The sequence below is a fragment of the Benincasa hispida genome, chromosome 1 (genome assembly GCF_009727055.1).
Source record: "Benincasa hispida cultivar B227 chromosome 1, ASM972705v1, whole genome shotgun sequence".
NCBI classification, from domain to species: Eukaryota; Viridiplantae; Streptophyta; class Magnoliopsida; order Cucurbitales; family Cucurbitaceae; genus Benincasa; species Benincasa hispida.
Genome location: NC_052349.1, coordinates 80,253,355 through 80,264,464, shown reverse-complemented (window position 1 = coordinate 80,264,464; position 11,110 = coordinate 80,253,355).

Genomic DNA, 11,110 nt, shown 5'->3' with positions numbered 1-11,110 from the left:
GAGAACAACGCAGCAATACAATGGTGCGATAGGCGATGGCTAATATTCAACGCAATATCTTTACCATCCATCTGAACCAAAGACAGATGGTAGAGCACAACCATGAGTATTTCAATTTCCTAACAGCATATCTACATGGTCCCATGGTGCCTCCCCATCTACAGCAACCTCTACAATTTCAAGATGCGCCTCAATGAGCTCCTCTACAACATCCTCCTCAAAATCCTGTACCGCAACTCTAAATTTGAGGGTGTGCCATCTTCTCTGCAATTTTGCTATTTTTTCTTTACAGCCATTCATTCAATTTCTTTTATAGAAGCTATACCTTAAATTCTTTTGTACATACTTACAATTTTGTGTTGCGATATTTATAATTCTTTGTATACTTAGACAAATTTTATACAACTAAGTAATTATTCTTTCCATATGCATTAGTCTCTTTACTTTTATCATCCTTTGTCAATTATTGCGGTAATTCTTGTCTTTTATTTTGCATTGTTAATTGCACTGCCATGATGAGTAGTATGCATACCCTTAGCAAACTTTCTTTATACATTACATTTTCTGCCTAACACTTAGACAATTCATCGCAATAGCTCTACTTTACCTTCTCTATTTCAAGACTCTACTCAAACCTTCTTTTCAAAATTTTGACTAAGTGTTTTGTCTTTTATGTCCAAAACAACGAAATGAGGACCTTGTGTATCTCTAAATTTGGGGGTGGGGAAGGTCTAAGCAGATGCGATCAAGCGGATGTGGTAATATCAAGCAATGCATTCATTATCATTAAAAAAATCATCATAAAACTCCGATGTCAGCGCAAGGGAAAATCCCAACCTGATAAGAGTTTAGTCATGAAAGGAACCTGCTCGTAGTTAGATGTTCGCATGACACCCATGGGAGCAAGCCAAAACGAAGGTAGGTTTCCAGGATCGACGCAATAGAAAAAAAAAGAGAAAATAAGGATAAAAGAGACAACTCCTCTGACCAACAAAAGTAAAACTTGGCTGAGAATCAAGAGTTGAAGTTGAGATTGGTACACAACCGAAGTTGGATGCTCGCTTGACACCCGTGGGAGCAAGCCAAAACGAAGGATGTAACCATGATCAACATTCTTTATACGATGATGCAAACCAGGCCATCGCATAAAGATGCACTTCGTTGTTTTTACAAGAAGAGGTAAAATAATCTTCTCAAAACTAGAAGGGAAGTTTGGGTAGAGGTTTATTTTAGATAAGAATAAAGTAGAGCATGTGAAGAAATGTTAAAGGATAGAAGGAACTTGCGGTGTTGAGTAATTTTGTAGAGGTGGAGCATTCGGAGTAGCCGATCGACGCAAAGTTAGGATGGGAATTGAGCGAAATTGCCTTAGTCAAAGATATGCTTGAGGACAAACATATATCTAAATTTGGGGGTGTGATAATTTGTAGAAATACAAGTTATTTATATCGTTTTATTTAGATTATGCGGCAAAAAGAAAGAAAAATTGCATCGACAGTATAGAAATTGGCTTAGAAATACAAAAATTATAAAGTGTCGTGAACACACCCACTAACCCCATTGCGATGACGAAATGGAATGTCCAAGTCTTTGTTTTGCAAGAAATAGGTCACCGCATGCGTTAATTTCTTGAGGACAAAATGTACAATGCATCTACACAGCATGCGGTAATCGATCAAGAACAAAAAAGATCAACGCAATTGCAACACATGCGACGATCGATCATGGATTCAAACAATCAATGCATTTCCACCGCATGCGGTAATCAAAACAACTACACCGCATGCGGCGATCGATCAAAGATGTGAAGAGCAACGCATTCGCATGGACTTCTGACGTGTACAGCTTTTCTATTGTACGATTCTGACAAATTGATCGTGGAGCAAAGTGAACATTTCCACTATGCCATGGCAGGAATTATCAGAATTACAAAGTGGGACCACTGATACAGAAAGCCAAGGTCTATAAATAGCTTCCTTGAATTCAATGTAGAGGAGGCTGGTCTAAAGAGACAATACAGAGAAAATCTGGGAGAACGTCTAGACAAGGCTGAAAGGTGAGTCTCTGAGCAAGAAATTCTTTCCATTCTCGAAGAAGGAGCTCTGTGCAAGAGGTCATTTCTACCTGGAAAGCAAGCCTGAGAGGGAAGCTTTCCACTCCATTTCATCCACACGCCGGCAAGCACAACGTCTTCGATCGGGATCTATGTCAAGACATTGACACTCTTTTCGTATTTGTTTCTATACTTTCATTCATCTACTGTGTTCATCTTTCTTTAATCTTTCATTCACAATCATGTATCAAACGATGATCTTTAGATTTAAATATCATTATTGTAATCAGTATAATCTCTCTGCTCTTTTCCACACATTTATCATCCATTTTCTCCATCATGTGTAATTAATCCCCTGGGTAAAGGGGAGAGATTAAGCGAGTGAGTTAATCCTTGTTAAGGGAATCGACTGAGTTTAGCTAAAGCATGCTCGACGGCATCTTCACCTGTGAGAGTAGAAGTGAAGATGTCATTCTACCTATCGAGAGAAGGTTAGAAGAATGCGTTAACTAAAGCGACAAGTATTTCTAGAGATGGAAACAACCTTGCGTTCATTACGTTCATCTCTGTTTGATCATAGACATATGGGAACGCGGCCGATCACTAAAAGGTGTAAGCTAAGGGAAATCGGAACCTTAGTTGCATCCTTAACGAGATTGTTGCGATGTCCTTTCTCTCAACCCATTCTCTTTCTGATTCATTCATAAGACTTGCCACCACATTCATTAGATTCTTTTGTACAACTTCACAGCCAGTCCTCACCTTGTATCATTAGTAGTTTAATCATTTACTTATCACCGCAATTTACTTTCTCGCACTTTATTTACCATCACAATTTACTTTTCTACAAAAACAATTCATTATTCTTTATTTTAAACCGGTTTCTTATACCACATTAGTATCGCAAAAACAACAACAATCCCCGTGTTCGACCTCAGATCAATCTGAGAAACTTGCGTTGGAATTATACTTGGTTCCAGTGCAAGAAAACTTGTGACACGCACTACACGAACGCATACTACGAAGCATTTGCATCATCGCATACATTCAGAACGTAGTATCGTGCATATCTTTATTGCAAAGTACTTGAGTGCATAGAGCATCATCAATTTCATTCATTAGCGCATAATACATATAGATAAAGATAAAATACAAAACAAATTTAGTGATCAAGTTTTTGGCGCCGTTGCCGGGGACAAGAACTTGAATCATTCATTCATTCATCAGTAGTGCATAAAGCGATATAGCAAAACATTATATTTTTTTTGTTATCAAAGACCTTATGAACCTTAGCTTGAAGCTCCAACGGTATGTGAATAGCTAACTAAACTCTTGAGTCACGAGATCAACCATCTGTTAACTGTCAAGCACTCCACTAAAGACCAACAGTTGCACTCTTCTCACCACAGATATATTTTTGTATCCATCGGATATAACCAGTCAATAGTACGGTAACCCTTCACAGATGCTTGCAAGTACAGCTGGACCAATTTATCATTTTGCCCCTGTAGTTACATCTAACTTTTTAAGTACCACTGATCCCTCTAATGAATAATATATATATCATAGACATATTATGAGTGGACACCTCTCGGGCCATGAGAAGGTATGTGGCACCACATCATTTAAGCCCCGAAATTAGCCCTTAAGGGAGCAATCTATCTATTTACCCTTACTTCGGGGAATGAGAGAATTCCATCTTATGTAGCTGAGTTCCCAGCTCCTCAATCAGACGAATCCCCAAAGTGGGAGGTTTGAGTCGGCAATCTGGCCACTCGCACCTATGCAAAGAAAAGGACCGCCCTCATAGGCAGAAGTTTCCAACTCACTCAGGATTGAGGTCATGTTACCTATGGTCATCCTAGTGAAGTGAAGTCTCTATCATGAACAGCGTTATATAACGGGACTATACACTTCGTGGTCTGATCTTATACAAACTCCTTTGTATAGGACACCCCGCTCGCATGTCTTCTCATGAATGATTAGGATCAGACCATCTGTAACACGTCACAACACTTGTAACTAGCTATAAAGCAGGTCGTATCCATAGTGTCACCAGGATAAGGTTTTCCTCCTATATCCATATACTGCAAACCATTTTGTTATCACTTAAGGCATGATCCACTTGTATGTCTCCACATACATGTGTAAGTTACAACGATAACCAGTGATCTTAGTTTATTAGATTGTGGTAAAACAAATAAAACATCTCATGTTTCATAGACAACAGTGAAGAAAATATCTTATATTATTACATCACAAGCGTTTGTTTAATACAGGTGTTTACAAACTACAGGACCCAACGAGAGTTTAGGGTATCATCCCCAACATATTCAGCCAGCGCTATTGAACCAACCTTCACCTATGCAAATCAAAGAATATTTTTGAATAAACAGGAGTTCATAGTTAGCTCAGGATTAAGATCGAGTTACCTAGGTCATCTAAGCGAAACAGTCAGTCTTAAATAGTAAACAACATTATAAAGTAAAAGTGACTCATTTCTTGATTCGATCTTACACAAACTCATTGCATAGACGCCCTCACTCCTCATGTCAATACAGGAACGAATCAGGATTACTTCGTTTATAGCACTTCACAACAAATTGTAACAACTATAGAGTGGGCCGCATCCGATAGTGTTACCAAAATAAGATACCCAACCTTATTCGTATACTATAGATCATTTTGACTATTTACTCGAACTTGATCTGCTTTTATATCTCAACATAAAGTTCAAGTATTCATATAATAGTCATGGATCTTAGTTTATTGGAATTAGTCTTTGCAAGTGCAATTTACAAATTCAATAACAACTTTATTGAAGAAATGTTGAATAACATCTTTATTGATGATAGAAAATGTTTAACTCTACAAACTGTGAGTTTTAGGACATACAATCCAATAGTAAAGTTGTTGCATCCTCATGTGCCAACTTAGGGTGGGACACAGTAGCCCATCCTTTGTTGTGAGACCCCAGCACCAACTCTGATGTACCACCTTGGGATACGACACACTAGCCCATGCTTTATTGTGAAGTTATTGCATCCCCATATATCAACTTAGGGTGTGACACACTAGCTCATCCTTTGTTGTGAGGTCATTGCACGAAATTAGGGTGTGACACACTAGTTCATCTTTTTTTATGATGTTACAGCATCCCCATATGTCAACTTAGGGCGGGACACATGAATCCATCCTTTGTTTTGAGGTCATTCCACCAACTCCGATGTACTAACTTAGGGTGTGACACACTAGTCCATTCTTTGTGTGAAGTTGCTGAAGGAATCAAGTTCCTCATGGAAGCGTGTGAACACTGTGCATTTGACAATCAATTTGAAAAACACAAAATAACAGAGAAGAACATATAGAATTACGTATTGCAGGATAAACAATTTTTAAATCCTATAAGCATGCATTTCTACAGAGGAAGAAGGAAGAGGAAAACTCACCCTTGTAGGACTATTCTACATGAATTTCCTCTCCACAAATCACGAACATTTCTCATAATATAAAGATCCCACCAAGAACACAAACTCAATAAGTAGGGACACTACCAACCTGTTTTCTCGCTATTCTCAAGAACAAGTACCAAAGGATGTATAGGCTCCTTTGCTTTGGAAGGGAAGATTAATTTGTAGGATTGTATCAACAGTAGTGGAAGTACAAGGATCATCTAAGAAATCAAATTCACTAATTTTGGCAAAATATAAAGCATGCTTTTGCAAAAACAAGTGAGTTTTAAGACATATCTTTAGTAGAACTTCTTCAAAGCTCCTTCACCAGCTGCTATGTTCTTCAAATCTTGTTGTAGACCACCTCAAGATCTTCCCCACTATTCTTTTGGTGCTCTAAATTGAGTTGTAGGACTCAAAACAAGCTTGAATCAAGGGTAGAAGGAGAAATGCTCACTGTAGAAAATCAGCTGAAGAACTCTTTCTTCAAACCAAATTTTCTCTCAAAATCTCTATAGATTGCATGCGCGATTTTCACTCCACTCTCTTCATTATATTGCATATCAAAATGCAAACAGAATAGTTGCATGAGTTGCAGCTCATGCTTGGAGGAGACAAGGCCAAGATAATGCCATTTGAGTGAGCTACTTAAGTGATAGATAATGGAAAAATCTTTTTTTCATTTTGTGTGTTTTTGGTTTTTACTTTTCCAATTTTATCTAAAAATAAAATTTTAATTTTATAAAATCTATTTTGATTTTAAAAGATGAAAAAATTAATTAATTTAATAAATTAATAAAATTTAATATCAAATATTAAATTAATTTTAACACATATCCATCTTTATATATTTAAATCATTTTTAAATATATATATTCTCCTATTCCATTTAATTCTAAAATTAAACATGTAATTATATCTCATATAATTACCAATTCCCTTAATTCTAATTTGAACGATTCAAATTAACTTATCACGCTATTTTCTAGAGCTAGTCCATTACAAGCTAGTAGGGGGACCTCGCGGACCTACAGATCATAGGCTCCAACAATCCGAGATTAATTGGTTAAACTCATTAGACCAAATTAATCTCCATTCGTTAACTAATGGGTCACTCCACTAAAGCCCATAGTTGCACTCCCCTCACATTAGATATATTATATCTACATGATTTAACCATAATCAGTAAGCCGACCCTTCACAGGTTGTTCGTAATAATGGCTAGGTCAAATATCTATTTTACCCCGAGATTACGTCTTATTTCTCAATTCCCTATTGATCCTCTAATGAACAACTAATTTGTTATCCAATAACTAAACCAAACTCTCTCAGCCTAGTGAGAGGGTGGGGCCCCTTGTTCAAGACCTGGGTTCAGTACTTGAATGAAGAACTTTTCTTCTATCCCTAAATCGGGTAGGCGTGAACTCCGTCTTGCACCATATGTCCCCAGCTATCTATTCGGTCTTACCCCTGAAATGGGAGTCTTATTGAGCCGGCGCTGTTGAGCCAACCCTCAATGAAAATCTAAGGGCAATCCTGAATAAACAGAAGTTCATAGTTAGCTTAGGATTAAGATCGAGTTACCTAGGTCATTTAGGTGAAATAGTCAGTCTTGAATAGTAAACAACATTGTAAAGTAAGAGTGACATATTTTTTGGTCCTGATCTTATGCAAACTCATTGCATAGGACGCCCCCACTCCTCATGTCATAACATGTATGAATTAGGATCACATCGTATATAGCACTTTACAACTCTTTGTAACAACTACAGAGTAGGCCGCATCCAATGGTGTTACTAGAATAAGGTACCCAACCTCATTCATGTACCATAGATGATTTTGACTATTTACTCGAACCTGATCCACTCTTATGTCTCCACATAAAGTTCAAGTATTCATACAATAGTCATGGGTCTTAGTTTATTGGATTTAGACTTTCATACAACTTATGAGATCAATAACAAGTATATTGATAATAGAAAATGTTTATTATTTTACAAACTGCGAGTTTTTAAGACATAAAACTCAACAATACTCCCACTTGGACTAAAACTCCAGTGGATCAATATATACAAATATATAAAATGTTGAGTTTACATGGAGAGAATAAAAAGTACAAATACAATAAACTAGGGCATTACAATACCCATAAATTCTTTCACTTACCCTAGTGATACAAAACTCGTAGACCTAGTCCTACTAGGTGACCCTCGAACACTTTAGCCGAGAGGACCTTCGTAAATGGATCAACTAAGTTGTCTTGGGAAGCAATCTGAGTGACAATGACGTTTCCTCTATGTACAATCTCCCTGATGAGATGATACTTTCATTCGATATGCTTTCCCCTTTTATGGCTTTATGGTTCCTTTGAATTTGCAACTGCTCCACTGTTATCACAATAAATAGTGACAGGCAAGTGCATATTAGGAACTTCTTCCAGATCTATCAAGAACTTTCTGAGCCATACTGCTTCTTTTGCTGCTTCGCTTGCAGCTACATACTCAGCTTCCATTGTGGAGTCTGCAATACAACTCTGCTTGATGCTCCTCCACACAACTGCCCCTCCATTAAGAGTGAATACTAACCCCAAAATTGATTTCCTTGAATTAATATTGGTCTAAAAGTCAGAATCAGTGTATCTAGTAAGATCAGATCCTTAGGACCATACACGAGCATATAATCTCTCGTTCTCCAAAGATACTTGAGAATGTTTTTAACAACAGTCCAATGGTCATGATCAGGATTGGACTGAAATCTGCTGACAATTCCTATGGCATAGCATATATCGAGACGAGTACACAGCATTGCATACATCAAACTCCCAACTGCATATGCATATGGAATTTGATTCATCTCCTCAACTTCTTGAGGTGTCTTAGGACTCTATTCCTTAGACAAGTGAATTACATGCCTGAAAGGTAAAGATCCTTTCTTGGAATTTTGCATTTTATACCTAGACAACATCTTGTCTATATAAATGCTTGAGATAAAGCTAATGTTCTATTCTTGCGATTCCGAACTATTTGGATTCCAAGAACATACTATTCTTCTCCCAAATCTTTCATTTGGAATTGTGAAGCCAGCCATCTCTTAATGTCAGCTAGATATTCTAACTCATTCCCAACGAGTAGAATATCATCAACATACAACACTATAAAAGCGACGACGATTTTCTTGTAGACACAGGTTTCGACAATATTTTGTTTAAAGCCATAAGATTTGATCGTAGCGTCAAATCTCATATTCCAGGATCTAGAAGCTTGTTTTAATCCATAAATGGATCAATTAAGCTTACAAATCTTTTGCTTTGTTTTATTTAGATATTGCGGCAAAAAGAAAGAAAAGTTGCATCGATAGTATAGAAATTGGCTAAGAAATGCGAGAATTATAAAATGTCATCGATACATCCACTAACACCATTGCAATGGTAGAATAGAGTATTTTAATTTCCATTTTGCAGGAAATCAATCATCGCATGCGTTAATGGCTCAAAGATAAAAAGAAACAACGCATCTACGTCGCATTGCGCCCATCATTCAGGAATGAAGAGATGATCAATGCAATGATGGCGCATGCGACAATCGATCAAGAGCTTAGCGATCAACGCAATTTCAATCACATGCGGTAATAAAAAATAACACCGCATGCGGCGATCGATCGAAAATGTAAAGAGCAACGCATTTGCGGAGGATTCGGATAAATGTACAGCTTTCAGTTGTGCATTTCTAATGGGTTGATTGCGTAACAGAAGGAATATTCACTCCGCCATTTCAGGAACTACCATAACCATAAAGTGGGGACCACGAAGTCAAAGAGCCAAGCTTCACCTATAAATAGCTTCTGCAAATTCACTGAAAGATATACTTGAATACATAGAGACATGTATATACTGATATGAGAGAAAGACTGGTCTGAAGTGATTTCCAGAGTAGATCCGGGATAATCAAGAGACAAGGCCGAGAGGTGAGTCTTCGAGCAAAGAATCCTTCTGATCCCCATCGTTGAAGCTCTGTACGAAGGTCACTTCTACCAGAAGAGTAAGCCTGAGAGGGAAGTTCTCCTCCCCATTACTTCCACACGCTGGTAAGCAAAACTTCCATCCATGATCTGTGTCAAGACGTTGACACTTTTCTGTATTTGTTTCTAATCTTTATTACATCATCTGTATTCATCTTCTTAATATTTCGTTCACACCATGTATCGATCGCTTAATCTTAGTATTAAATGTTATGTTCATTTCCATTGTCATCTCTCTGTCTATTTTCGCTCATCTATAATCTATTTTCTCCATGATGTTTTCCTAATTCCTTGGGTAAATAGTAAGAATTAAGCAAGTAAATTAATTTGTATTAAGAAAATAATTATGTTTAGTTAAAGCATGCTCGATGACATCTTCATCTGTGAGAGCAGAAGTGAAGATGTTATTCCGCCTATCGAGAGAGGGTTGGAAGAATGCGTTAACTAAAGCGAGAAGTACTTTTAGAGATGGAAGCAACCTTGCATTCATCACGTTAATCCCTATTTCGCCATAGAGATATGGGAATGCGGCCGATCACCGAGAGGTGTACGCCAAGAGAAAGTGGAACCTTAGTTGCATCTTTAATGCGATTAACAAACTTGCCATCGCATACCATGATCCTTTGTATAACTTCACAGTTAGTCTCGAACTCAGTTTCATGTATCATGTTTATTGTATCTTGTATCATATTAGTTTAGGATTTTATTTTCAACGCAATTTATTTTATCAACACAATTTTATTTTCATTGCACTTTAGATTCTTGTATAAACCAATTCTTTATTAATTGTAAAAACCGGTCGCACGTATCACAAAAGTAACGCATTAACGAAAACAATCCCTGTGTTTGACCTCGAATTATTCTGAGAAACTTGCATTGGAATTATACTTGGTTTCAGTGCAAGGAAACTTGTGACACGCATTACTGTATCGCATACTACAAGCCTATCATTAACAACACATATTTAGAAGTAGTGTGCATAAGCGATAACACAGCATAACATTCCATCTACATTTCATTTCTATGTCATCAAGTTTATGGCAACATGAGCTTGCAAAATTCATTCATTCACATTCATGTTTGTTCACATGTTGTAAGATAAATCTTTAGCGTACCACTCTGCTGTATAAACCCTTATGGTTGAGACATAGATACTCTCTTCAAGATAGCCATTCAAAAAAGTTGCTTGATATCCATTTGCCATATTTCATAATCATAAAATGTGGCTATGGATAAGAGTATTCTAATAGACTTTATCATGGCAACTGGAGAGAAGGTTTCTTCAAGATCTAACCCCTCTCTTTGGGTAAACCCTTTTGCCACAAGTCTAGCTTTGTAGGTCTATACCTTACCAACTTGGTCTCATTTTCTCTTGTAGATCCATTTGCAACCGATGGGTTTTACCCCTTCAGGTTGATCTACAAGATCCCAAAAAGAATTGAAATACATAGATTCCATTTTAAGGTCTATGGCTTTAATCCATTGGTCTTTATCCACATCGTTCATTGCTTGATTAAAAGACAATGGATCCTCTAAACCATCATCTGGTATGATGACTTGAGTTTCAATTGAACCAATGTACAGGTCA